Raw genomic sequence first — 26,996 nt, 5'->3', positions numbered from 1 at the left:
GTATAACTTGAAGAGGGTTTATTTACAACAGGACTGTTTACAAGGATATGGGTAGAGGGGAAACCACAAGAGATAGCACAGTAACCCAGGACTAATAGCAGCTTGGTATTTAACCTCCATCCTATAGAGATGAGGGGAGTGAGCACTTCCTGGGACCCAGAAGGAGAGAGAGTCAAGCAGAGTCTCCCCCTTTGAGAGGAGCTGTAAACTGTTGTGAGACAGAGCCAGCCTACCTCTCCAGCTGAATGCCAGGAGAATAATCTCCTAACATCAATTTCCTAACTCAGTCTGGTCCCCTGCTGTGGCTCCATCATGAAGCCAGAGGGCATTGGAACCCATTTATGTAAATCTATATGGGTCAGCCATAAATTTACATGCCAATAGTATTTTAGCAGCATTACAAAGTGTGTGTGTGTGTGTGTGTGTGTTCAGTCAGTGGGTTGCCATTGCCTACTCCAGAGGATCTTCCAGACCTAGAGCTCAAATCTCTTGCTTTGGCAGGTGGATTCTTTACCACTGCACCATCTGGGAAGCCCTATTCCAAAGTTTGGCTATGTGATATTTCATTGTTTAGTGCTAAATACTTTGTATGTTCGATTACCACTTGTTTGACCCAAGGATTATTTAAAAAGGAATTTCTATATTTTCAAATTTGTAACTTTATGACTATCTCTCATAATTGAACACTAGTTTTCTTGCTTTAAATTGGCAAGTCTTTCTTGAGTAATTTTTCATTGCTGTTTCTTGAGTCTTTTGTGACTCAATAGATGGTCAATTTAAAATTGTTCTGTGTGTGGTGGGTAAGATCGTATAGTCCCTAACTTTTGATTGCAGAGTTCAATATAAATCTATTAGATATAGTTTGTTAATTTTGTTGTTGAAATTTTATATATTCTGATTTTTTTCTTTTATATGCTTTTTCTAAGGATTTAGAAGTTTAATTTGCTTGGTGATTTGGTTTCTGTGAGTTTGGGCAGCATTTTTAACTTTGTTTTTTTTTTGGTTTCTTATTGCAAATTTGTCAATCTACATGTTTATATAATATATAATTATGTAACAAAAATTAAGTGCCAAAATAATTTAGTGTGGTTGTGTAAATCTTACAATATCCTTCTATTATTATAATAATCCTCTTTGTCCTTAGTGAGTCTTTTTGTCGTTAATAACTTTTCCCTGTAATTCTATTTTATCTGCTATCACTATAGCTAAAAACAAGCTTTATTTTTTAACAATATTTTCTCAGATATATTTTTCATCCCTTAATTTTCCAGCCTTTTGTGTACTTACATTTTAGGTATCTCATAAATAGCATATAGCTAAATTTTATTCTATAGTTTGACCACTGAGAAAAAATTAAGAAACAATTTAAATCTCTTTACTTTTATTGAGATTAATATATATTTGGAATCTTCTTTCCTGCTACTGTGTTTTTCTTCGCTTTAGTTGTCTCCTTTCTTGCCCTAAATTGACTGACCAAACTTAATTCTTTACTCTTTCTTCCTCTCCTTCTCCCTTCCTTTTTTCTCTTTTTCCTTTATTTCTTTATTTTTTAAATTAATTTTTTATTCTTTATTTTCTCTTATTTTAATGATTAATATTTCTATTTGGATATTTTACAAATCTGCTTTCCCCATGGTGTCATATTTTTATTATGGTTTTTATGTTGTCTTTGGTCTCTTTATCATGTTCAGTGTACTTACTGTGTTATCTATTTTAGATATTCTGTTATAAGAAGTTCTAATTTTCCTTTTTGTTTTGCTGACTCTTTTTCATGGTTGACCATTTCATTGAGTGACTGATTTTTTTTTTTTAATACTTATCTTACATGGAGCTTGCTTTTCTGTGGCAGCCTCATTCACCCTGGGTTGTGTCCTCATAGAAGAGTTTTTTTTCTTATAGTGTCTTGGATATCTTCAATCTAAGACCAGTTTTTATGCATTAATTTATCATTTGTGACTTGAATTTATAGTAGAAATTCAGACCCCCTTTTCCACTACAATCTCAAAGTAGATTTTTTTCTAATCTAGTTTCCATATATAGGGAGCAACACTTCAAGAAGTCATCTTTATGTAGAGATTTTAATTATACGTCTTCACCTTTCATGAGTTCAAGGCCACATTTACTTTTCCAACCTGGGCATTATAATGCTTTTTAGTTAGCTCTTTGGTGTATATATTTTCATCTAATGTCTCTTAGGTGTTCTTGAGTGAGTGAGTGAAAGCCCGTATACTGTGGTTAGCCCCTCAGTCGTGTCTGACTCTTTACGACCCCATGGACTATACAGTCCATGGAATTTCCAGGCCAGAATACTGGAGTGGGTAGCCTATCCCTTCTCCAGGGGATCTTCCTGACCCAGGAATCGAACCAGGGTCTCCTGCATTGCAGGCAGATTCTTTACCAACTGAGATATCAGAGAAGCCCCTAGGTGTCCTTAGCATTAGCCAAGTTTGAAACTCTGGCTTTGACTTCCTTATGTAACAGTTTAAGGATTTTCCTTTCCTCTATTTTGAGCTTTGTTATACTAAAAGCATCATTGTTTTATATTCTATATTTCTAAGTGTTTGAAGGAAAAAGCAGGAGCACATTCCAGCAACTGAGCTTGCTCTCAATGTATCTGACACCTTTGTGAGGCAGGGATATTTTTAATTCCTTTTAGAAAGTCTCACAGAACATCTACAACATACAGTGTTCTAAATCCTGGGAATACAGAAGTGACTAAGATGCAGTCCATGATTTAAGTTCTATGCAAATAACAATGACAGTTAAAGGTGAGAATTTCTGAAATAAAGGCATGAATAAAATGATACAGAAAGAAAATCTGGCTCTTCATTCTTTTAGAGAGCAGAACTGAATTTCAGAGTGTTGATAAAGACTTGCCCAATTTCAAGCAGATATTAAATATAGAACCAGGATATATGTTTCACTTTTCTGACACAAAATCTCATGCTTTTTAAAGTAGAAATAGCAGCTGTAGCTTCAATATAAGTGTTACTTTGTGAGCAGTGGAAAAGTTCACTTACAGTGTTGGCTACATATCAGATTTATGATGAAAAGACATTTATTAATTAAATAGTCTTCAAAGACCTTGCATCTCTCACTTCTGTCCTATTTAAGAAAAAAATATTTTTATTTCCTCTAAGCCTGAGCTTTTACTTGCCTCTGCTGACCCAGCATCAAGGGCAGAGAATTCAGAGGCTAGAGGAAGGTGGATTGCAAACCAGAAATTGGTGCTCTGAAAGTTCAGATGTCATAGAAAGCAACAGAAAAGAATCTATAGTAGGATGAGAATTTAATCTTAGAGTAGAGGCTTGATAGAGTTTTATATTCAGTGGGAGGGAAGGAACTAATAGCTGGGACAGATCATATCCTCACTAAACAAGGATTTCACATTGACAACAGCTAGAGAACCACAGCCAAGCCCCCTGCTATTCCCTCCTATTGATGATTAGAGAGACTTCTCAGAAACCTAACCTTAATTTCTTTCCCAGTTGGCAGGCTTTGAATTTTTCAATAAGTTTTATGTTAAATAAAGTTGTTTTTTTCCTCTTAAATGCCAAATTTTTCATGTGATTTTGTGTCTGTTTTTGATCTGGAAAATGCTCTGAAAGGCATTAATTGTTTCATCTGATATTAATTTGAAATGAAAAACAGAAAGAAGGGGGCAGGCAGATTTGCCACATTGATGATGCTTTATAGCTAATTTGATTTGTGGGGTAGAAGGGAATGTCAAGAAAATCTTAAGTATTCACTTCAGCAAATATGTCTGCTGCCTTGTATTAACCCACCACCATTTTCTTTTCACACAGAGTAGAAAGACATGCACTCATCTTCTGCGAGAACTCCAAAATTACAGCTTGCTGCTGAACAACCATCGACAGGATAATGTTGAATACCACCAAAAAAAGATACCACATGTCCAAGGGCAAAGGAGAAGCCCCAACAAGATGGTAGGAGGGGAAAAATCATGTTTATAATCAAACCACATACCCACCACATATAACCCCTTGCCCGCCAGAAGTAATCAAGATGGCGGAGTAGAAGGAGATGCCCTCATCTTCTCCTGTGAGAACTCCAAAATTACAACTTGTTGCTGAACAACCATAGACCAGAGAATGTTGGATCCTACCAAAAAAATATACCCCACGTCCAAGGGCAATGAGATGCCCCAGCAAGATAGTATGAGGGGCAAAATCACATTTATAATCAAACCCCATACCCGCCAGAGATGATCAGAGGGCTCAGGATGCAGAGACCCCACAGAGACCGAGCCAGACCTGCCTTTGAGTGTCCAGGAGTCACCAGCAGAGGCAAGGGTTGGTGGTGGTGGCCGCAGGGTTGGGGGCACTGACTGTGGTTGTGCATGCAGGGAAACTTTTGAAGGAGGTCGCCATTATCTTCATTACCTCTGCCATAGTTGGGACAAACAACAGGGAGGGACAAACAGGTCAAACAACAGGAAGGGAACGCAGCCCTGCCTGTCAACAGAAAATTGGATTAAAGATTTACTGAGCATGGCCCTGCCCATCAGAACAAGACCCAGTTTCCCCCACAGTAAGTCTCTCCCATCAGGAAGCTTCCATAAACCTCTTCTTAACGTTATCCCTCAGAGGGCAGACAGAAGGAAAAACACAATCACAGAAAACTAATCAAACTGATCACATGGAGCAAGGCGTTGTCTAACTCAATGAAACTATGAGCCATGCTGTATAGGGCCACCCAAGACGGACGGCTCATGGTGGAAAGTTCTGACAAAACATGGTCCACTGGAGGAGAATAGCAACCATATTCAGCATTCTTGCATTGAGAACCCTGTAAACAGTGTGAAAAGGCAAAAAGATATGATACTGAAAGATGAGCTCTCCAGGCCTTATGTGTCCAATAGGCTACTGGAGAAGAGTGGAGAAATAACTCCAGAAAGAATGCAGAGACGGAGCCAAAGCAAAAACAATGCCCACTTGAGGATGTGACTGGTGATGGAAGTAAAGTCTGATGATGTAAAGAGCAATATTCACAGGAACCTGGAATGTTAGGTGCATGAATCAAGGTAAATTGGAAGTAGTCAAACAAGAGATGGCAAGAGTGAACATCAATGTTTTAGGAATCAGTGAACTCAAATGGACTGGAATGGGTGAATTTAACTCAGATGACTATTATATCTACTATTGTTTGCAAGAATCCCTTAGAAAAAATGGAGGAGCCCTCATAGTCAACAAGAATTCAAAATGCAGTACTTGGATGCAATCTAAAAAATGACAGAGTGATCTCTGTTCATTTTCAAGGCAAACCATTCAATATCATAGTAATTCAAGTCTATGCCTCAACCAGTAATGCTGAAGAAGCTCAACAGTTCTGTGAAGATCTACAAGACCTTCTAGAACTGACACCCAAAAAAGATGTCCTTTCCATCTTAGGGGACTGGAATGCAAAAGTAGGAAGTCAAGAGATACCTGGAGTAACAGGCAAATTTGGCCTTTGAGTACAGAATGAAGTAGGGCAAAGGCTAATACAGTTTTGCCAAGAGAATACACTGGTCATAGCAAACACACTATTCCAACAACACCAGAGAAGACTCTACACATGGACATCACCAGATGGTCAATACTGAAATCAGATTGATTATATTCTTCGCAGCCAAAGATGGGGAAGCTCTATAGAGTCAGCAAAAACAAGACTGGGAGCTGACTGAGGCTCAGATCATGAACTGCTTATTGCCAAATTCAGACTTAATTTGAAGAAAGTAGGGAAAATCACTAGACCATTCTGGTATGACCTAAATCAAATCCCTTATGATTATACAGTGGAAGTGATAAATAGATTCAAGGGATTAAATCTGATAGACAGAGTGCCTGAAGAACTATGGACGGAGGTTCGTGACATTGTACAGGAGGCAGTGATCAAGACCATCCCCAAGAAAAAGAAATGCAAAAAGGCAAAATGGTTGTCTGAGGAGGCCTTACAAATAGCTGAGGAAAGAAGAGAAGCTAAAAGCAAAGGAGAAAAGAAAAGATATACCCATTTGAATGCATAGTTCCAAAGAATAGCTAGGAGAGATAAGAAAACCTTCCTCAGTGATCAGTGCAAAGAAATAGAGGAAAACAGTAGAATGGGAAAGACTAGAGACCTCTTCAATAAAATTAGAGATACCAAGGGAATATTTCATGCAAAGATGGGCACAATAAAGGACAGAAACAGTATGGGCCTAACAGAAGCAGAAGATATTAAGAAGAGGTAGCAAGAATACAGAACTTATACAAAAAAGATCTTCATGACCCAGATAACCATAATGGTGTGGTCACTCACCTAGAGGCAGACATCCTGGAATGCGAAGTCAAGTGGGCCTTAGGAAGCATCACTATGAACAAAGCTAGTGGAGGTGATGGAATTCCAGTTGAACTATTTAAAAATTCTAAAGATGATGCTGTTAAGGTGCTGTACTCAATATGCCAGCAAATTTGGAAAACTCAACAGTGGCCACAGGACTGGAAAAGGTCAGTTTTCATTCCAATCCGAAGAAGGGCAATGCCAAAGAATGTTCAAACTACTACGTAATTGCACTCATCTCACATGCTAGTAAACTAATGCTCAAAATTCTCCAAGCCAGGCTTCAACAGTACATGAACCGGGAACTTCCAGATATTCAAGATGGTTTTAGAAACGCTAGAGGAACCAGAGATCAAATTGCCAACACCCATTGGATCATATAAAAAGCAAGAGAGTTCAAGAAAAACATCTAATTCTGCTTTATTGAGTACACCAAAGCCTTTGACTATGTGGATCACAACAAACTGTGGAAAATTCTTAAAGAGATGGGACTACCAGGCCACCTTACCTGCCTCCTGAGAAATATGTATGCAGGTCAATAAACAACAGTTAGAATTGGACATGGGACAACAGACTGGTTCCAAACTGGGAAAGGAGTACTTCAAGACTGTATATTGTCAGCCTGCTTATTTGACTTATATGCAGAGTACATCATACAAAATGCCGAGCTGGATGAAGCACAAGATGGAATCAAGATTGCTGGGAGAAACATCAATAACCTCATATATGCAGATGACACCACCCTTATCGCAGAATGCAAAGAGGAACTAAAGAGCCTCTTGATGAAAGTGAAAGAGGAGAGTGAAGAAGTTGGCTTAAAACTCAACATTCAGAAAAACTAAGATAATGGCATCTGGTCCCATCACTTCATGGGAAATAGATGGGGAAACAGTGGAAACAGTGAGAGATTTTATTTTGGGGGGCTCTAAAGTCACTGCAGATGGTGACTGCAGCCATGAAATTAAAAGATGCTTCTTCCTTGGAAGAAAAGCTATAACCAATCTAGACAGCATATTATAATACAGAGACATTACTCTGCCAATAAAGGTCCATCTAGTCAAAGCTATGGTTTTATCCAGTAGTCATGTATGGATGTGAGAGTTGGACTGTAAAGAAAGTTGAGCACTGCAGAAATGATGCTTTTGGACTGTGGTGTTGGAGAAGACTCTTGAGAGTCCTGTGGACTGCAAGGAGATCCAACCAGTCCATCCAAAAGGAGATCAGTCCTGGGTGTTCATTGGAAGGACTGATGCTGAAGTTGAAACTCCAATACTCTGGCCACCTGATGTGAAGAACTGACTCATTTGAAAAGATCCTTATGCTGGGAAAGGTTGACAGGTGGGAGGAGAAGGGGACGACAGAGGATGAGATGGTTGGATGGCATCACTGACTCAATGGATATGAGTTTGAGTAAACTCCGGGAGTTGGTGATGGACAGGGAGGCCTGGTGTGCTGCAGTCCATGGGGTCTCAAAGAGTCGAACACAACTGAGTGACTGAATTGAACTGATTTTATTTTCAGAAAATACTATACGCATGAGAGAAAAATAGCCTATGGCTATCCGTGTAGCCTGTTCAACCTGGCCCAATAGTTCAACCTTAGGTGACTGTCAGATTTCACAGTCTTGTTCTCCTGTGTTTTGCTTCTTATAGAGTCTCAAAAAATTTCAGTTTTCTTAACATTTCCAATATCTTTCTATTACAATACAATTCCTTGGCTAATAATTTAGGAGTTGATAGCTATGGATGATAGAAATATGGACTGAAGAAAAGGAAGTTTCCCAGAAGAACAACATGGAACAATAAAAGGAGAAGAAGGGGACATAATTTTTTGTATCATATTTGTGTTCATTTGAAAATGCATCTTCAGCCCAGATTGCCTTTACTCCAGATATATGTATATTAAACCAACAGGACACTACATCTGCTATTATACACATGTCTCCAACATGTTCAGAATTGAATTTCCAAAGCCAGAAACTTGGGCAAAAATCTGACTCCTGTGTTGTCTTTCCCAAGTCCTGCGCTGTAATATTATAATTTTCTATCATTTATCAAGTACCTCCTTATTACCTCCTATATGGTAAGCGCTATAGTAGGTGTCACACACACAGACACACACACACACACACACACACACACACACAATTGTTCTTAACATTGAAAGTGATAGTTACTATCACATTTAATGTTAAGAACAATTGTCTTTGAAACCTGTTACTGTTCCATTTTTCAGATGAGGACACTGAAGCTCAGAGAGGTTATGTGAGACTCTCATGCTCACATAGGCAATAAGTGACAGAGTCATAATGCATTACTTTCAGTTTCATAAACAGATCTCAAGTGGTTCCTAGAACTTTCCTTCTCCACCTCTTTGTCTGACTATCCCTTTCTTACAGTTCTGTCAGGACTCAACTTAAAATGTACTTCCTCCATGATCTATGGTCTTTCAAGCTTGGTCTGAATGTCTCTCCCATCTCCATCACCTATATCTCTTCCCCTATGTTTATCCTTATTGTATTAAACTTTGTCTAATTGCCTGCATCCACCATTATATTGTATATGAAGGTGAAGACTATTTTCCTTGCCACAAAATCCCTAGCCATACCATGTAGCAGGTATTAAATGTTTGTTTAAAGAATGGAAGAGTGTTGGGAGAATAAGAAACACAAATTCTGTTCACTTCTGAATTATAGTCTTGGACTGGCCCTTTCAAATTTTCCTTTCTCTAGAATGATTCCTCGTCTTCAGAGCTCTTCCATCTTAGTTTTCATGTGTTAAACTCATTACCAGATTCTGCAGGTTGCTCTATCACAGAGAGCAAATACAACTATTTACCTTGTTTATTTAACAAAACGAGCACTTACATTTTGCTGTTAGACATATCAGCTTGCAGGGGACATGGTTTTCTTGTTTATCCTTCCTTCATGGTGCCATTTCATAGGCTTGTGGGGTGTCAGTGTTCAGAGGGAACTTAGAGACTATTTAATGAAATCCCCCAGAGGAAATGCAGCCCCAGAAACACAAGGAAATTTACCCATTCTCCTGCTGCTAACAAGCAGTAGCCTCTTTTGGTTTTATTTACTCTGTGTCTCTCCACCATTTCCCCATTCTTGGGGTCAGATTAACCTCCATTTGGGAAGGTGGTATGCCTACTAGTCCAAGGTCTACCAACCTGCCTTTGAACACTTAAGAGGACTTTCCTTTGGGGTTTGCCAAAGGCTGACTTCAGTATTAAAAGAAGGTCTCCCATCATCTGCTGTTACAGCCTTGGAGCAGCCAGCAGACTCAACAGTCACATACTAAGAAGCAAAACACTGAACAGAAACACAGCCAATTCTGTCAGCCGTCCAAGGGTGTGTAGCTCAGCCATGTCAGCTGGCAACAGTGTTTGCAGCAGCCAGTCCTGAGCTCACTGGAGCCATGGCCTCACATCTGGAGTCTAGACTGAGTGGCTCTCTCATCTGGGCTCATGGCCTCTTCACACCTCCAAGACCTCTCTCTAGTTCTCTCACTTTACTTTTTCACTGTGCCAACTTTTTTTTTCTTTCTTGTCTCTTGTGATTTTTTTCTTCTTCTTTCATTTATCCTTTCATTGTTCTTTTCTCAAATTAATTCTGGCTTAAGTCTTTCCAGATACCCCTGACAAACATCGTAGAGAAAAGGTTTTCCCAACCATGAGGAGCCCATCAGGGCACAATGTCAAATGTCAAAGTGTACGGTGTCTGAGAAAGGTTCCGGTTCAAGATTTTCCACTCACCACTTGCATCTTTTTGGAAACTCAGTATTGTTGGGGCTTGACTTTTCTTATCTTTAAAATAAAACAAGCTGGATTGCCTTTGTCATATTCCAACTATTTTAAAGCTACAGAATCCTTTCTTCAAAGAAAATCATACGAGAAACATCAAGATGGAGAAAATATTGAAAAAAAGCTTTTCTGGCTCACACAGGAGGATGGGGGAAATAACTGTTTCAGCTTCAGGAGTTTCTAATGGATGCTGGGAGCAGTAGAGTTCCTAAAATGTACAGCTGGAAAACCCCCCGCCTGGATGATCTTAAAGGCATCTTCTATTTTGTAGGTAGGTGTGGTGAAAACTATTGTGATCATCACATATTCTCTCTGCTTCCTTGCATTCCTCAGTGCTTTGCAGTTAAACTCTGCAATATCAATAGTCTGACTAACTTGAGCAAAGATGATTCATCACCTCTGAGCTGAGACAAAGGAAACTCATGTGTGATTCTTCGTAGTCTCTTTCCTTGCTACTGTGACAAAAGAAGCTGCCTCTTGCACAAGGTACAGCTACATAAGATTATAGACCCTCTTTTCATCCTGGGGCCTTGAATATGTTGAGCAGAGAAACTTGTGATGCCATAATGGACAGGTTGTGATTGAAAAATAACCCTTTGGTGTGTGAAGTCATTGGGATTTGGGAATTAATTTCTACTCTGGAATAAAGCTAGCTTATGTTGGTTAAGGTAGCAGGCAAGGACAACAAAATTATGAGAACAAGATCAAACTCTCATGTCAGATCTTATTTTTTCCATCTGCTTGTGTGCAGCCATCTCTTTCTACGGGGTCATCCTGTTAGATAAAACTAGCAGTCTCTACTAGTTTATTTGAATGAAATTCAGCAGAAAGGGGATCTACTGATTAGCATAAGTGGGAACAACATTATTAGTCTAGAACTCTTCAAATCCAAATAGTTTTAAAACAAAGTGCTTTCCCCAAATAGAAGCCTAGACAATTGTACAGAATCCTATACCTTGGAGATAAAAATGCCAGACCTATTAGAGCATCTCTGGATGGGCTGGAGCAGAGGCCGGCTTCTCACTGCAATGCGTGATGTCCAACATCCTTCGTGGGGCTTTGTCTCTCCTCTTCGTTCCCTTCCCTGCACACTGCCCCCTGGGGGCAATGCTATCTGAGCATTTTTATGATCACATGTAATGCTCCAGCTTCTTCCTGAGGGGAAGGGGACAGGGGCACCACTCTGAGTCACAGGGTTTACACTCAATCCCTGAGTTTCTCAGTAGAATCAAGTCCCAATTACCCAATGGGCTTACTGATACAATAACACATCCTTTACTGGCTGCTTTCCTTTTTCTGTCTCCCCCTGTTTTCCCTCAGCTGTTATTTCCTGGTATCACAGCCCCAAAACCCACTTGCACTTAAATCCTTTTCTCAAGACTTGATTAGAATTCAAACTATCCCAACCACTCTGGCTTCCATGGTTTCAGATCTTCTCTCTAGGAGTTTTCTAAATGGACTTATAAGTGGCGATTTTAGGCAGGTGGGTGGAAGTTTTTAAAATGGATATTACAAGAGGCTTGAGGGCTTTTAATTAATTAAAATTTTAGTTCAATTAATTTGGAAATGTAGTTACACCTTCAACAGTGGAACTGTAAATGTGCCTCCTGATGTGTTTTGCAGTTAAGGAGATTGCTAGAACTCATCTCTCACCTGTTTAAAAAAAAAAAAATCTTAGAAGAGAGGTGATGCTGTGCTTTTATTTTGAGTCTAGCATTTCCATTGATTCACAAGTGGAGGCATATTGTCACATGAGCAACACCTTCAAAATGTTCCTCTTTTCCTGATCTGAGTTGTTCAAGTTTCTTGGGAGAGTGTTGAATTGTGAAATGGAAAGGAATAATGGATAGAAAGGAAAGAAATCAATTTACAGAAGGGCTCAATAGCAAATAGTTTAGGTCACTGAAAGCATTTGAGTGCATGTGATGGGAGAAATGGTATATGGTCACAGAGTATATTTTTTGAGTTTATTGTTTCAGGAGTGACACAGTAACAAGTCATGACAAATCGTAAGGTGTGGCCACAGAAGGGAGTAGCTAAGATGAAGGGGACGAGGGAGATAAGAGATCAAAGAAGTATGCAGCCTCAGAATGGGGTTATAATGAAGCTGTTAGTAATGAACTTCATGTTTTCGAAACTCAAGGTGCATTTTCAAGTCTCTGCTTTGATTTCTGAGAAGGATTATCATTATCTATTTCTTTTTTCAAGCAATATACTCCCCCTGGCTCCATGGCTCTATAGTGTAAGTCTTCCACTATCAGTGATTCTCAGCATTTTCCCCTGGTTGATTCGATCCCCCCCATGGTGTTAGCTCTCACCTGTATGCTGACAAGGCCCAAATCAATGTCTCCAGTCCAGACTTTTTCTTGAGCTCCTCCAGTAAATCCCTACATGGATACCTCACTGGCACCTCAGACCAACATGTACATGGCAGAATTTTATGCAACTTCATCCCCCTCAAAAAAAAAAAAAAAACAAAAACACCTTACAAAGCATTTTTTCTATTGTTTTCTCTGTCTTAATAAATGAGAATGCTGGAACCCAAGTTACATGATGTTTATGGGGACTTCCCTATAGTTCAGAGGGTAAAGAATCTGCCTGCAATGCTGGAGACCCGGGTTTGATCCCTGGGTCAGGAAGATCCCCTGGAGAAATAAATGGCAACCCACTCCAGTATTCTTGCCTGGAGAATCCCATGAACAGAGGAGCCCGGTAGGCTGAAGTCCATGGGCTCACAAAGAGTTAGATACGACTAAACAACTAATACACACATACACACACACATACGGGGATGTTTATACATTTTGTCTATTGATATATCCACATTAGAACCATGGCTAAAAAAAAGAGTAGTTATTAAAAAATACTTAAAGGAATGAATTCTTGACTCCTCTACCCTCTATGAAATCAATTAAAAAGCTGACTCTGATTAGTTGCCAACTAAATTTCTGTCCATCTCATCAGAGTACAAGAACTTAGTAAGAATCCAAAAATAGGAAAACGTTTTATCACACCATTATTAGTGGCACCAAAATTTCATTTTAATATACATGAGTTTCAGAAGAGAAATAATTAAACATACGGCATCCCATGACTAATAATAGTGCTTAAAAAGAACTTTGAATATTATGAGGAAAAGAATAATGCATAATGTTATAATTTATTAAAGGAGCATGGACTATTTTAAATATAGGGTATCTTGAGTATACATCCATAACGATATATGTTTAGTGTGTAAAGAAATGACTGGGAGAAAATGCTGCAATATGTTAACATTGATTATCTTTAGTATAATGTGTAATTTTTATTTTATTCTTTGTGTTCTTGGCTCTTTTCCAAACTGTCTAAAATAAGCATGTTTTACTTTTATATTAAGAAAAACATTTAATTAAAATATTTTATGTAGTAGAATCAGGGCTAGTCATTTTCTTCTTACCATTTTCTTGGTCGTTTTAAATTTGTTTCATAGTTTTCTTTTATTATTCAGTAAATTTCATCAAAATACTTTCTTTTGATTGCTAAAAATGGAGCCAAATATTTATTTTGCCATAGGCTTCTTTTATTCCTGCATCTCATCGCTTTTTAAACACTAATTAATATACCACAGAATATGCTATTCTTTTTACTTTATGTAACTATTTACAAAGTAATTGGACCCTAGATATTTCTGTAAAAAATATTGAGCCAGGCCACAGATCAACCTTGATTTTTATATTAATGAAGGAGTGGATGAAATAACATCATTCTGAATTTTAACTACTATTTATGGGCTTCCCTGGTGGCTGAGATGGTAAAGAATCTGCCTGCAATGCAGGAGACCTGGGTTCAATCCCTGGATTGGGAAGATTTCATGGAGAAGGGAATGGCAACCCACTCCAGTATTCTTGCCTGGAGAAATCCATGGACAGAAGAGCCTGGTGGGCTACAGTTTATGAGGTCAGAAAGAGTCAGGCATGACTGAGCGACTAACACATACATTATGAACTTTGTAGTCCTTTAGCAAGTAAATCTGTAAGTTGCAAAACAGAAGTGCCCAGCACAAGGAAAAGATGTCTCACTCTTCATAGATATTGAAATGTGATTAAATGTAATCTTATAAATGAAGACATTATATATGTATAATGTGCTATGAAGAAGGACTTCTTAGGGAAGTAAAAACATGAGTATGTAAAATTTAGGAAGATTGTAAATATTACTGTGTCTACAAAATGAGTGTACACAGCATCTTTAAATAACCGATGTTAAACATGATTCATGTCATGCACAGAGGAAAGAAATTTATATCTTAATTTCAAGTAGTTTCGATTTTAGAAAAGAACAGCCTCCAGTCCCCAAATGACTCTCTCTTGTTCTATCGGGATTCAATACTGAGAAAGAAGATGGGAGCATAGTCTTTCTTTACTCTCCTCCCAAACACCTACAAATGTAGCCTCACATCTCAAGCAGAGTGTTCCATAAGCCTCTTCACACTTTCCATCATGCTTTCCAGCACACACTCAATCATGTTTCTGCCCTATTTTGGAATAAGCAGTCACAAAATTTTGCTGAAAATCTCTTGCTGTGCCTTGGAGATTAATTCTCTCCATTAAGTGAACATGGATGGAAATAATTAACCTTTCACTTGGTATTAATAGAAAAACGTAGAATTTCAGTAGTGCTAACCTACTTTATAGGCTATTACTTCTACTGTCTCCATCCCATCTCTGTTCCCACATGTCACCATATGGTTCGCAGAAGGCAGCTGTTCACTTGGTCCACTTGCATGACTACGGGTGCAAAGAGCATAATAGGAGACGAAGGAAACCATGCACATGTTGGAAGGAGAGAGCTGAGTTATGTACCCCAAGGGTTCTCATTTTGGTTAATTTTGGAAAATACATAGTATATCACTGCTGGGCAATGAGATTGTTAAATTGCTGTTCTGACCTCAGAAAGTGAGTGTGGGTATGGCAATTGGTGCTTGGGACAAGAAATATGCTTATGGTATTATATGTTCAAATGACACATGAGATTTAATGAGTATGAATACAGTATCCCCTGACTTGACTACAGTTCAGTTCAGTTCAGTTCAGTCACTAAGTCATGTCCGACTCTTTGAGACTTGACTACACATCTCCTCCATTTACAGGAAATGCGATCTGCACGATATGGTGCTTGACATTAAGTGTTGGACACATAACCTTCCCTTCTCTAGAATTGTGATGACTTCTTGGCCCCCATGATTCTCAGCAATGGGACCCAGAAATCTGTGTTTTAACAAGCCCTGCAGAAGATTCTGATGCACACTCAGGTTTGAGATCCACAGCCATAATTCTTCAATCACTATCTCCAAGTGATGTTTCCTCCTACTGTCTTCAGTCCTACTATGCTGGAGGGTTCTCTTATTTGTCCCTTAACCTCTTCCATTCCTTTTGCTTTGTCAGATAATCAGCATCTTCTAGAAATCTGAATCCCTAATAAATTTTTCTGCTTCGAGTATCCATTTCCTTTGATCTTGTAGTCTTTCTTAAACAACCCTTTCATTGCGGTCCCTTACTTCAAATCCCTAGAGTTTCTCACTTACACCTTGGGTGAAGTCCAATGATCCTATCGTATTTTTTAACATTTTTCATTGTACACATTTCTGACCAAACTTAAGAATGTATTTCTCCTTCCTGTCCAAACTGATTCTCACTTTGTATTGTGTGTTGTTCTCAGTTGTGTCTGACTCTTCGCGACCCAATGGACTGTAGCCCTCCAGACTCCTCTGTCCTTGGAACTTTCTGGGCAAGAATACCAGAGTGGGTTGCCATTTCCTTCTCCAGGGGATCTTCCCAAACCGGGGACTGAACCAGTGTCTCTTGCAGTTGCTGGATTGGCAGGTGGATTCTTTACCAGTGTGCCACACTGGTGAGGTTTACTTTCTTAATTTCTATAGCATCCCTTGCACATATTTTTCCTCTGGGCTTTCATATATGCTCTTCTCATAGATCTAGATCAATCCTCCTTAGCCTTTCTTATGCTTTCAAATCCTAATCGCCTGGCAAAGTTCCCTTCCTCCAGGAAGACTTCTCCATCACCTCCTCATACCTCAGTCTCTCTCTTACTATTCACTCCTCTCCTCTGACAACTCCTTACACACAACTTTGTATTATTATATACATGCTGCCCTCATGAACAAAAATTTCAATTTATGTACCTTTGTATCTTTTCACCCAATAGCATACATGCAACAGTCTTATGTTCAAAAACTGCATTGACCTGTGAGTCATCAGACCAAAGCTTTGAAAAATTGATAGCCTGCTTATCTTCAGCCAAACCATTAGTTAGATGATTGAAACATTATTATTTATTCCTTGGTCATAATTCACTGTACTAAGGGGAAATTACTGCAGTGTTTTTGGATAAGGATAACTATGAAGAAAGGCCATTCTCTGTGGAAGCAGGGCAGCTGTGATGCCCAGTCCTAGTGAACGGCTCTGAGGGTGAGTTTTTACACCAGGATAAAGAAATGAACTTGAGCAGACTCCAGGAGATAGTGGAGGACAGAGAAGTCTGGCGTGCTGCAGTCCATGGGGTTGCAAAGAGTTGGACATGACTTAGCAGCTGAACAACAACAAGGAAAATGAGCACCATCTTCAGGGTATATCAGAGAGTTGCAGATAGTCCAGAGACACAAAGATAATGTTCTGGGTTTTTTGTTTGTTTCTTTCTTTCCAATGACATAAAGACCGAAAAGGAAAGGAAAGGAGGGAGGGAGGGAGGAAGGAAAGAGAAAGGAAATAGGAAGAAAGGAAGGAAGTTTACTTCTTTCGGCTTGCCTTTTCTGAAACTAAGGAAAGTAATTTGGAAAATGACATATATCATATATTTTCATCAGCTATATGTCATATGATCAATAAATCTTGATTTTAAGTTCAAGATGAAGTCCTAACTTGCTGCACAGTATTCATTAAGTTACATTCTGACTCAGATTCTTCATCATCAAGTGAAGATCCATAGTGTAAAATACTCAGATTCTTCATCATCAAGTGAAGATCCATAGTGTAAAATACCTGTTTGGCAGTAAGCTTTTTGATTGTAATGTAAGTGCCTAACAGTTTCTGATTGTCAATGCATCCATTTCAAAGACACCCATCATGAATAAACATACTGCTAGCTACACGTCTAGATAAATAGCCAGGTCACTCCACCCAGGAAGTTCCCCTTTTAGAAAGCCCCAGGCAACCTAGATCCCTGATCTCTTGACTGATCCTACTTTTCCCTTTCCAGGCCTGAATTCCCACCTTTATGTTTTAAATTCACCAAATAAAGAATAAACCTATGAAACCCTATGCACCCCACCCTCAATCCCAATAAAGCGAGAACCCAGGTCCACACTGTGTCTCTACCCAGAACTTCCTTGGATGGCTCTGAGCATGCAGTATAACCTCCAAGAACTGCAAATATAAATCTTATTTTTTCAAAGTTCCCAGATAGCTTTTGTCTGAGGTGCATCTTGCAGTCATAATAAGAACCACAAGGCCCAGTCCAGCCATAACACTGACTCTGGTCCAGGCAGGGAAACCTCTGTGGGGACTACCACAAGTGGTATGGGTCCAGGTGAGTGTTCCCAGGCATTCCTAGTCATAGCATCATCACTGATAGGCTGAGACCAACAGAAAACAAGATTATACACCTTTTTCTTGAGGTTAATGTAAAGATTCTAGGAGACAGTGACAGTTCCTGGATCAGAGTTGAGAAAATCAAATCATTACCATTTAGAGGCTGGTTTCCAGACAAGATTTGAAGTGGTAGAGTGCAGATAATACCAGAGAACATGAAAGGCTTTCTTTGTACAGTCTACATTTTGCCCTGACCATTGGAGCTTTCAGGCCTACAGGAGCTGTGAAGAGAAGAACGTTAAATGCTTGAAAAATATGAGAAAAATAGCAGGGCTACACCTGTATCAGGAACAACAGATGTTCCCTGCAGGTCTTCCTGGATACAGAAACACCAAGGTCCATTTATTCTTAGAAGATACCCCTGCATAGTATCTACAGTGTTTACTGAGTACCTGCCATGTGCCAGGCAACATGCTAGGTTCATTCATATATGTTATTCGTTTCCTCCTGGTCACACTTTCATAATATAGGTAGCCCAGAGAGGAAATAAATCAAAAGAGGATAAATAGATTTTCCAGTAGCCAAACCAGAGGGGTTTTTTGTTTGTTTGTTTGTTTTTTACTTCAACGATGGTGTACTTTCTCCTATGTCAGGATGGCATTCTGAAGTCAGCATGAGCTAGGAGAAGGAGCCATATGCAAGAGAAGGCAAACTTATGCTCATTGTACAGGGTGTTTAATACAAACTTGAACTGCATCATTAGAGATTTGAGCTCACCAGTTTATTTGGAATAAGCTTGATGTATAAGCTGAAAATACTGAAGAGTGGACCTCAGTAAAGATATCACACATCCGTGCCTAGGACAGTTTCACAAAATTGTCAAGCAATAAGGAATCCACTGTCTTCTGACCTAGTTTTATGAATAACTAGCATAGATCACTCCAACTCTCAAAATCCTGAGTCTTTTGCTCTTCCACTGCTCCATTTGGTATGTAGTAGACTTAGGAGATGTAAATCCTTACATGGTCGTTTGTTAGCTATTAGGGAAGCACAGTAATAAGTATGAGATAGGTCCTCTAGTCCAGCTACTGATCCTAAGCAGTTATGAGGGGACCTTCCTGTATACTTCATTTAGTTCATTTGCCCAGATCTTAGAATATCATTAAATTTCCCGAACCTATTTCTTTTTCCTATTCTGTCCTCAATGTCCTGCCAGTCCTTGATTATTTTAAGATCCTCACGAAACGAGCTCCTTCATGCCTTTCCTCTTGCAAAAGAGCAGATTATCCCTTCAAGAAGAGATTGATGGTACATTTAGAAAGGCCTAATTGCTATAAACACAAAGAAAGTCTTATGTCCAGCTTGGCAAGGAGATGGATCAAGTCCCTGTTTTTGCTCCCAATGCTTCACCCCTCAAAAGACTAACAAAAAGATTTCTTGCTATAGCTATGAAAAATAAAATGCAAGTTAAATCCTCAAGGCACACCACAAGACAAGACTTTGGCAGCATGCCTTAGTTAATTTATATTTCAACAGAGTCCGTTTTTCCATTTTAAAGTGAACATATGGACATTAGAAGGAAAAGGAGAGGAAACGATGAATGAGGTATTAAAAAGAGCCCAAATCGAAGGATTTAGGTACCAGATTAATAGTATATTTCTGAAATTTTGTTCTGTCAGTGCTTAATTTATCTGTGTACTAATCAAGGTAAACACTTGTTACTCTAACCTTGAAATTTCAGTGACTTTAAACAGAAAAGCAAATCTTCCCACACATCACAGTTCAGTTGCTCAGTTGTGTTCAACTCTTTGCAACCTCATGGACTGTAGCTCACCAGGCTTCCCTGTCCATCACCAGCTCCCGCAGCTTGCTCAAACTCATGTCCATTGAGTCAGTGATGCCATCCAACCATCTCATTCTCTGTCGTATACTTCTCCCCCTGCCTTCAATCTTTCCTAGCATCAGGGTCTTTTCCAATGAGTCAGTTCTCATCAGGTGGCCAAATTATTGGAGTTTCAGCCTCAACATCAGTCCTTCCAATGAATATTCAGGACTGATTTCCTTTCCAATAGACTGGTTGGATCTCCTTGCAATCCAAGGGACTCTCAAGAGTCTTCTCCAACACCACAGTTCTAAAGCATCAGTTCTTCGGCACTCATTCTTCTTTATAGTCCAACTCTCACATCCATATGTGACTAATGGGAAAACCATAGCTTTGACTAGATGGACCTTTGTTGGCAAAGTGATGTTTCTGCTTTTCAATATGCTGTCTAGGTTGGTCATAGCTTTTCTTCCAAGGAGCAAGTGTCTTTTAATTTCATGGCTGCAGTCACCATCTGCAGTGGTTTCACATCACAGTCCAATATATGTCAGCCTTTGGGGAACATGGGCCATTCTGCCCCACACAGTCATTCAGCTTATAGCTTACCACCTTTAAGAATCTCATATTCTTTAATTATATCAATTGCTTTCAGCAAAGTGAAAGAAAACTAAGCACAAGTGAAGAATATATTCGCAAGTTTCTAGGAATCAGTACTTGAAAATTATATCCATCACTTTACCCCACATTCCATTGGCCAGAACTCAGACACATACTTTATCTATATAAATTTAAGCTATAAATATGACTCACTTGTGCAAACAGGAATAAAAGGAAGAGGGTCTAAACAAAACCAGTTTTGTCTGTGTAACAGTTAGGGACAAGAGCTAGAAATGGTTCCCCTCAAGCAGTACCCCTGGCTGAATGTGAGGGGAATGTCCAGCCAAACTATGAAGTTTCTCATTAGTCTTCTTATATTCAAACTGTCAGGTGATAAAAGTAATTTTGACTATCTTTGGCCCTTGGTACAAATACACAAAATATACCACACATTAATTTTTTTCAATATAGATGAGGCTTTTGTGTACTGGTCCAAATCTGTTTAGAAATTTGATGCTATGAAAACATTTGATAGGTGTCTATATTTGTGCTGCCTTCCAAATTTAAGAGATTTTCATGGGAAATTACAATGTACAATGTCCCAGGGATGGAACTTTTTACTAAATGATTTCATAACCTTGAGCATTATGAAAAACATACCACCCCCCCCAAAAAAATTAGTATGTTATTTTCCTCTAAGAGAGTTCCTTTAAGTAACAATAGAAAAGGTTACCATGTGGTTATAATGGAAATTTTTAAAAATCCTTTCAGCAAGATATATTTTCTTCTATCCACTCAAAAATACTTGACAGCAAATCTTCAATAGTTAATTATAATTCAATATCATGACAATAGTTAGATTTGTTGCAGTTTTCCCAGTACTCCTCTAGGTTGTCATTACAAGGCACTAAAATAACCCTAAACATGTTACTAGTGCTAATGATGAATGTTTATGTACATAGAGGTGTAGAGGTTAAGGTTTCACCAGAAAAACAAAACCAAATTCAGATATCTACACTCAGGGATGTGGTTATATAAGTGGTGGTTCTACAAGTATATCAAATAAGAGACAGTCAGGTATTCCAAGAGATTCTGATGGCAGGAACCACTTCCATTCCTAGGCTGGAGAGACAAAGAGAGGAGATGGTATTCTCTGAACCCACAGGTCAGCATTGCTTTATGAAAAGTGGAATCATAGCAGATATATCTGGTAGGAGCTAATGATTTGGTACTCCATAAAATGAAGTCACCACCCAAGAACCTGCCCAAAGCAAAGAAGAAGGAATGAAAATAATTAGGTTCTTTTCTCTCTTCACCTCCCACAAGGTTCTTTCTGTGCTTACTATTGACCAAGCACAGCCTGGGTGACTGCTGGGGTGACAGGAATATGCTTAACACCTGCTCTTCCCCGATGCTACAGAGGACAGGGGAGTGATGAGGAATGCGTCCTATGACAAGCAGCAAATGCCATCAATGCACCAAGAGCATCATTATGCTCTCTATATATTCTCCATTGATTTACTTACTCAGTGCAAAGTGATGGCCTCTCTCCACATAGCTGCTTAAAGAATGCTTGCCAGTTCAAAAGGATTCTAAATCCTTTGAGTCATGTTTGAGTACAAGTAATGTTCAGTTTAATCAAATTGCTACCTTGGGTTTCAAATCACTTCTAATCAGTTTGACTTTTAGATTTCTACCCTTGCTGGAGAAAAACAAAACAAACTAAAACTAAAGTAGATGGATAGATGCATTTAGATTTAGCACATAGATGGTCTTCTCCAAAAATATCATAGATGAACATAGGAAAGAGATGGTGTTCTTTGAGAATCAGAGGGGCAAATACTTTCAACTAGATGTCAAACCAACAGAGTAAGTTGATAAACCCTGGGAAATCATTCTCTAATAAATTTTAAGTTAAAATTAAACAAATAAATCCTCACACTTCTTACAGATCTCTGAAATTCTATAAGCTTTCTTTGGAGTTCAGTTCTGTTGCTCAGTTATGTCCAATTCTTTGTGACCCCATGGACTGCAGCATGCCAGGACTCCCTGTCCATCACCAACTCCAGGAGTTTACTCAAACTCATGTCCATTGAGTTAGTGATGCCATCCAATCATCTCATCCTCTGTTGTCCCCTTTTCCTCCTGCCTTCCATCTTTCCCAACATCAGGGTCTTTTCCAATGAGTCAGTTCTTTGCATTGGAGTTTCAGTATTGGAGTTTCAGCTTCAACATCAGTCCTTCCAATGAACACTCAGGACTGATCTCCTTTAGGATGGACTAGTTGGATCTCCTTGCAGTCCAAGGGACTCTCGAGAGTCTTCTCCAACACCACAGTTCAAAAGCATTAATTCTTCAGTGCTCAGCTTTCTTTATAGTTCAACTCTCACATCCATACATGACTACTGGAAAAACCATAGCCTTGACAAGACAGACCTTTGTTGGCAAAGTAATGTCTCTGCTTTTTAATATGCTGTCTAGGTTGGTCATAACTTTCCTTCCAAGGAGTAAGCATCTTTTAATTTCATGGCTGCAGTCACCATCTGCAGTGATTTTAGAGCCCAAAGAAATAAAGTCTGACACTGTTTCCACTGTTTCCCAATCTATTTTCCATGAAGTGATGGGACCAGATGCCATGATCTTAGTTTTCTGAATATTGAGCTTTAAGCCAACTTTTTCACTCTCCTCTTTCACTTTCATCAAGAGGCTCTTTAGTTCTTCACTTTCTGCCATAAGGGTAGTGTCATCTGCATATCTGAGGTTAGTGATACTTCTCCCAGCAATCTTGATTCCAACTTGTGCTTCATCCAGTCCTGCATTTCTCATGATGTACTCTGCATATAAGTTAAATAAGCAGGGTGACAATATACAGCCTTGACGTACTCCTTTTCCTATTTGGAACCATCTGTTGTTCCATATCCAGTTCTAACTAGTGCTTCCTGACCTGCATGCAGATTTCCCAACAGGCAGGTCAGGTGGTCTGGTATTCCCATCTCTTTCAGAATTTTCCACAGTTTGTGGTGATCCACACAGTCAAAGGCTTTGACATAGTCAATAAAGCAGAAATAGATGCTTTTCTGGAACTCTCTTGCTTTTTGTATGATCCAGCAGATGTTGGCAATTTGATCTCTGGTTCCTCTGCCTTTTCTAAAACCAGCTTGAACATCTGGAAGTTCACGGCTCACGTATTGTTGAAGCCTGGCTTGAAGAATTTTGAGTATTACTTTACCAGCATGTGAGATGAGTGCAATTGTGAGGTAGTTTGAGGATTCTTTGGCATTGCCTTTCTTTGGGACTGGAATGAAAACTGACCTTTTCCAGTCCGTTGGCCACTGCTGAGTTTTTCAAATTTGCTGACATATTGAGTGCAGCACTTTCACAGCATCATCTTTCAGGATTTGAAATAGCTCAACTGGAATTCCATCACCTCCACTAGCTTTGTTTGTAACGATGCTTCCTATGGCCCACTTGACTTCACATTCCAGGATGTCTGGCTCTAGGTGAGTGATCACACCATTGTGATTATCTGGGTCATGAAGATCTTTTTTGCATAGTTCTTCTGTGTATTCTTGCCACCTCTTCTTAATACCTTCTGCTTCTGTTAGGTCCCTACCATTTCAGTCCTTATTGAGCCCATCTTTGCATAAAATGTTCCCTGGTACCTCTAATTTTCTTGAAGAGATCTCTAATCTTTCCCATTCTTTGGAGTTAATTCATAGTAATTCAAATAACCTAAACACATTTTGAGACAGGCAGGTCTTTGAAAGATGATAGAAGTGAAACCAAGGTAGCAGAAATAAAGAGTTAGATGCAGAAAAAGTCTCAGGGCAGTAATGAAAATGACACATTTTCAACCCAGCAGTGCTAAACGTTATTAAGGAAATGTCTAGAAACATGTAAAAGGCTTTAATCGTTCATAAAAATAATTAGGGTTCTCAGCAACTTTAGCCAAATGGATGTCACAGTAATTCTCTAAGGATGATGTCTAATGTGTACTTTGTCATTGAAAGGCTATTTTTTTTCCCCTGCAAAGTAGTATAGTCTAAATGCGAAGTGGTTGAACTATAGGGCCAAAACAACATAAAATTTAAATCTACCAAATGTATGGTCTTGGAGCAAAGTATTTTACCACTTTGACCCTCAGGTTTTTCTTCAGTGAAAATGGGATATTTCTTCTATGATTTATAAGAATTAGCAATAATGCTTATAATGGATTTGACACATAGTAAATCAATGTTCCATAATTCTTGGTTATAATTATTATTATAGTCTCATTATTTGAACATTTGCATATCACACATTGACAAATTAGCTTCTTTTAATACTACAATTTCTTTCTCATCAAGAAATATATTTTACCTTCTTGGAGACCACTTCAAAAATGCAAATAGCTTTGTGGGAGAAATACTTTTTTTTAAGTATTGACAGTGTCTGTGAATATTGTGATTAATTTTCACACCTCTACATAGATTGATTGACAGCAACCTAAGAGCAAATTTGGGAAGGGTAGTTGGGCGGAAGAAGTAGCACTTAGGGAAAGCTTTATTTCACATATTATTTGAAATTTTTGTCAAAATTGCAGGCAAGTAAGTGCCATGCCAGGCATGTTAGAAACCAGGAATATGACTTTTTAATAAACAAACCACTTGAATCTGATTTACATGGTGCAAGATCCCACCTTGAAGATTATTGCTCTAAGACAATGTGAGGAGTTAGACGGGAGGAATTGAGGGGGTTAGTGGTCATCTCATGCAGACCACAGCTCCTTTTTAAAAACTACTGGGTCAAAGTTTTGCTAAGCTTCTTGGTTCTGCCCTATTTCATTGGTAGGAAAACAAGAATAAGCTTATGATAACCTAAAGGTTCCTATGGCTTGATGCTAACAGCAGTGAGTTCAGGAAATCCCTTAAATGTAGGCCCTGACTGGGAGAAGGCAGGGGGAAATATAATTATATATTTAGAACTGCATTTGGCAAGATAAAAAATGATTCTCTGAAAAACATACTGAATTTATCAGTACAGGTAGCCCAGAATACCACGGAATGGGCAGCCCTCCTTTGGGGCAGAGATGAAGGGCTCATAGACTTCTATCCCTGACTCATGCCTGAAAATAGTTAATTACACTTCTCACTTACCACTTGACTTTGATCTTTCTCTCCTTGGTTTCTCTGTTTCCGACTTCTCTCTTATACATTTCATACTCCCCACATCTGCCATCTACCCATGACCTAAATTAAGCTGTGGCTACAATATGCTCTGACTTCTTGTATGCATCCTAGCCTAAATGAACAACAGGTTTAAACCCTGGTTGTATAATAACTGTTATTAACAGTAATAAAAATTAATAATTTTCATCATTGCTTCCTTTATTCTTACTCCTGCCACGACTAGAGATATAAAAAGTAAATGAAAAGTTATGCTAAGAAAATGAAAAACCAATTTTTAAATATTATCTCATATTATCCCCATTAAAAACTTGAAAACATATAGACTCAGTGTTGTAAAACCATTCTTCAGGGCAAAGATGATGAATCATCAGTAAATTCATCCCAAATTCAGAAGCAAAGTACACATTTGCAGCTTGCCTCTTCTCTAGAAACTGTCTTTCTATGACAAAACAGCCTAATTGTTAAATCAGAGAATAAATACACAAATTTCCCTTGCTCGTAGAAGTCCATGAAATGTGTTCTTCCTGTCAATTTCTGCACGTGGAATTGAGTACCTTGTCCTTGGATCCTGTTGACAATCAAAAGAAGTGCACGGTTCCATGTATTAGCCTTAGTTACTCTGAATCTTCAGACCTGGGTGACTTGTGGAACTGATAGCAGACCTTCAGAATCAGAAAGGGGCTAAGGCCTAAGTTTCTATTTAATTTGATTTCATGGAAAGCTCTCTTTCCCTTTTGGTTCAGAAGTGCTGTGAAGTATAAAACTTGAGCTGTGTATCAATTTCCGGTTGATGCAGGTTAGTTATTTTACATACCATGATCAGTCTCACAGCTAATTCCCTTCCATGCTCAACATCTGGAGAAATGGTAAATGTAATGGCTCTGGTTCTTAGCAAATAAGAAAAACATTTGATAATGTTTGTTAAAATCCTTAAACTCAAATACAGCCACTAATTTTTCCTCCTTAATGATCAAAAGAAATGTTTCACTGTGGCCTAGTTATAATAATTAAACTACCATTTAATTTGTGTCAGATGCTAGGAGACATATATCTGTTTATTCCTCCCCCAAACCCTAAGAGGGGGTATTATTAATATCCCCATTTAACTGACCAGACTGCAGCAGCTTAGAGAAGTTAAATGACTTGTTCATGGTCACCTGCTAGTATGTGGTGGAGCCAGCATCAGAAGGTACCAGATAATCCAAATTGAAGGTCTTCATCATCTTGTGATTTTGTTTTACTCAAAAAGCTATAACTCTTCACTTCAGTGGTGTTCTTCTCCAAGTTGGTGATAAAATCACTATAGCAGTTCTGGCCCTTACATGTATTCCAGCAGTTTATTTGTTTGTTTGTTTTTTTAAAAAAAGGCAATACTGTTTTTCTCAGATAACTTTTTAAACTCCCTCCTGACATCTCACTGGCTCACTGAGTCATATGCCTATTGAGACGGGTCATATGCCATTGCATAAACATCCCAGTGGGTTGGGGAATGATGAGTGCTGACTAGCTTTGGCCTCTGTTCCTGAACCAATTATTGACAAAGAAATTGAAATGATCAACTATCCTTAGAAATTCAAAGCCGCTTTTGCTGGGAATGGTCAGATTTCACTGCATGGGGTGGTGATGTTAGGAAAACACCTGTTTGGAAAGGAACTGGGCTTTGAGTGGATGGCCAACAATTTCCATGACATGGTTGGT

Source organism: Odocoileus virginianus, chromosome 27, assembly GCF_023699985.2.
Source record: "Odocoileus virginianus isolate 20LAN1187 ecotype Illinois chromosome 27, Ovbor_1.2, whole genome shotgun sequence".
Taxonomy (NCBI): domain Eukaryota; kingdom Metazoa; phylum Chordata; class Mammalia; order Artiodactyla; family Cervidae; genus Odocoileus; species Odocoileus virginianus.
The sequence above is the reverse complement of the archived record's forward strand: the minus strand, read 5'-3'. Positions refer to the sequence as shown.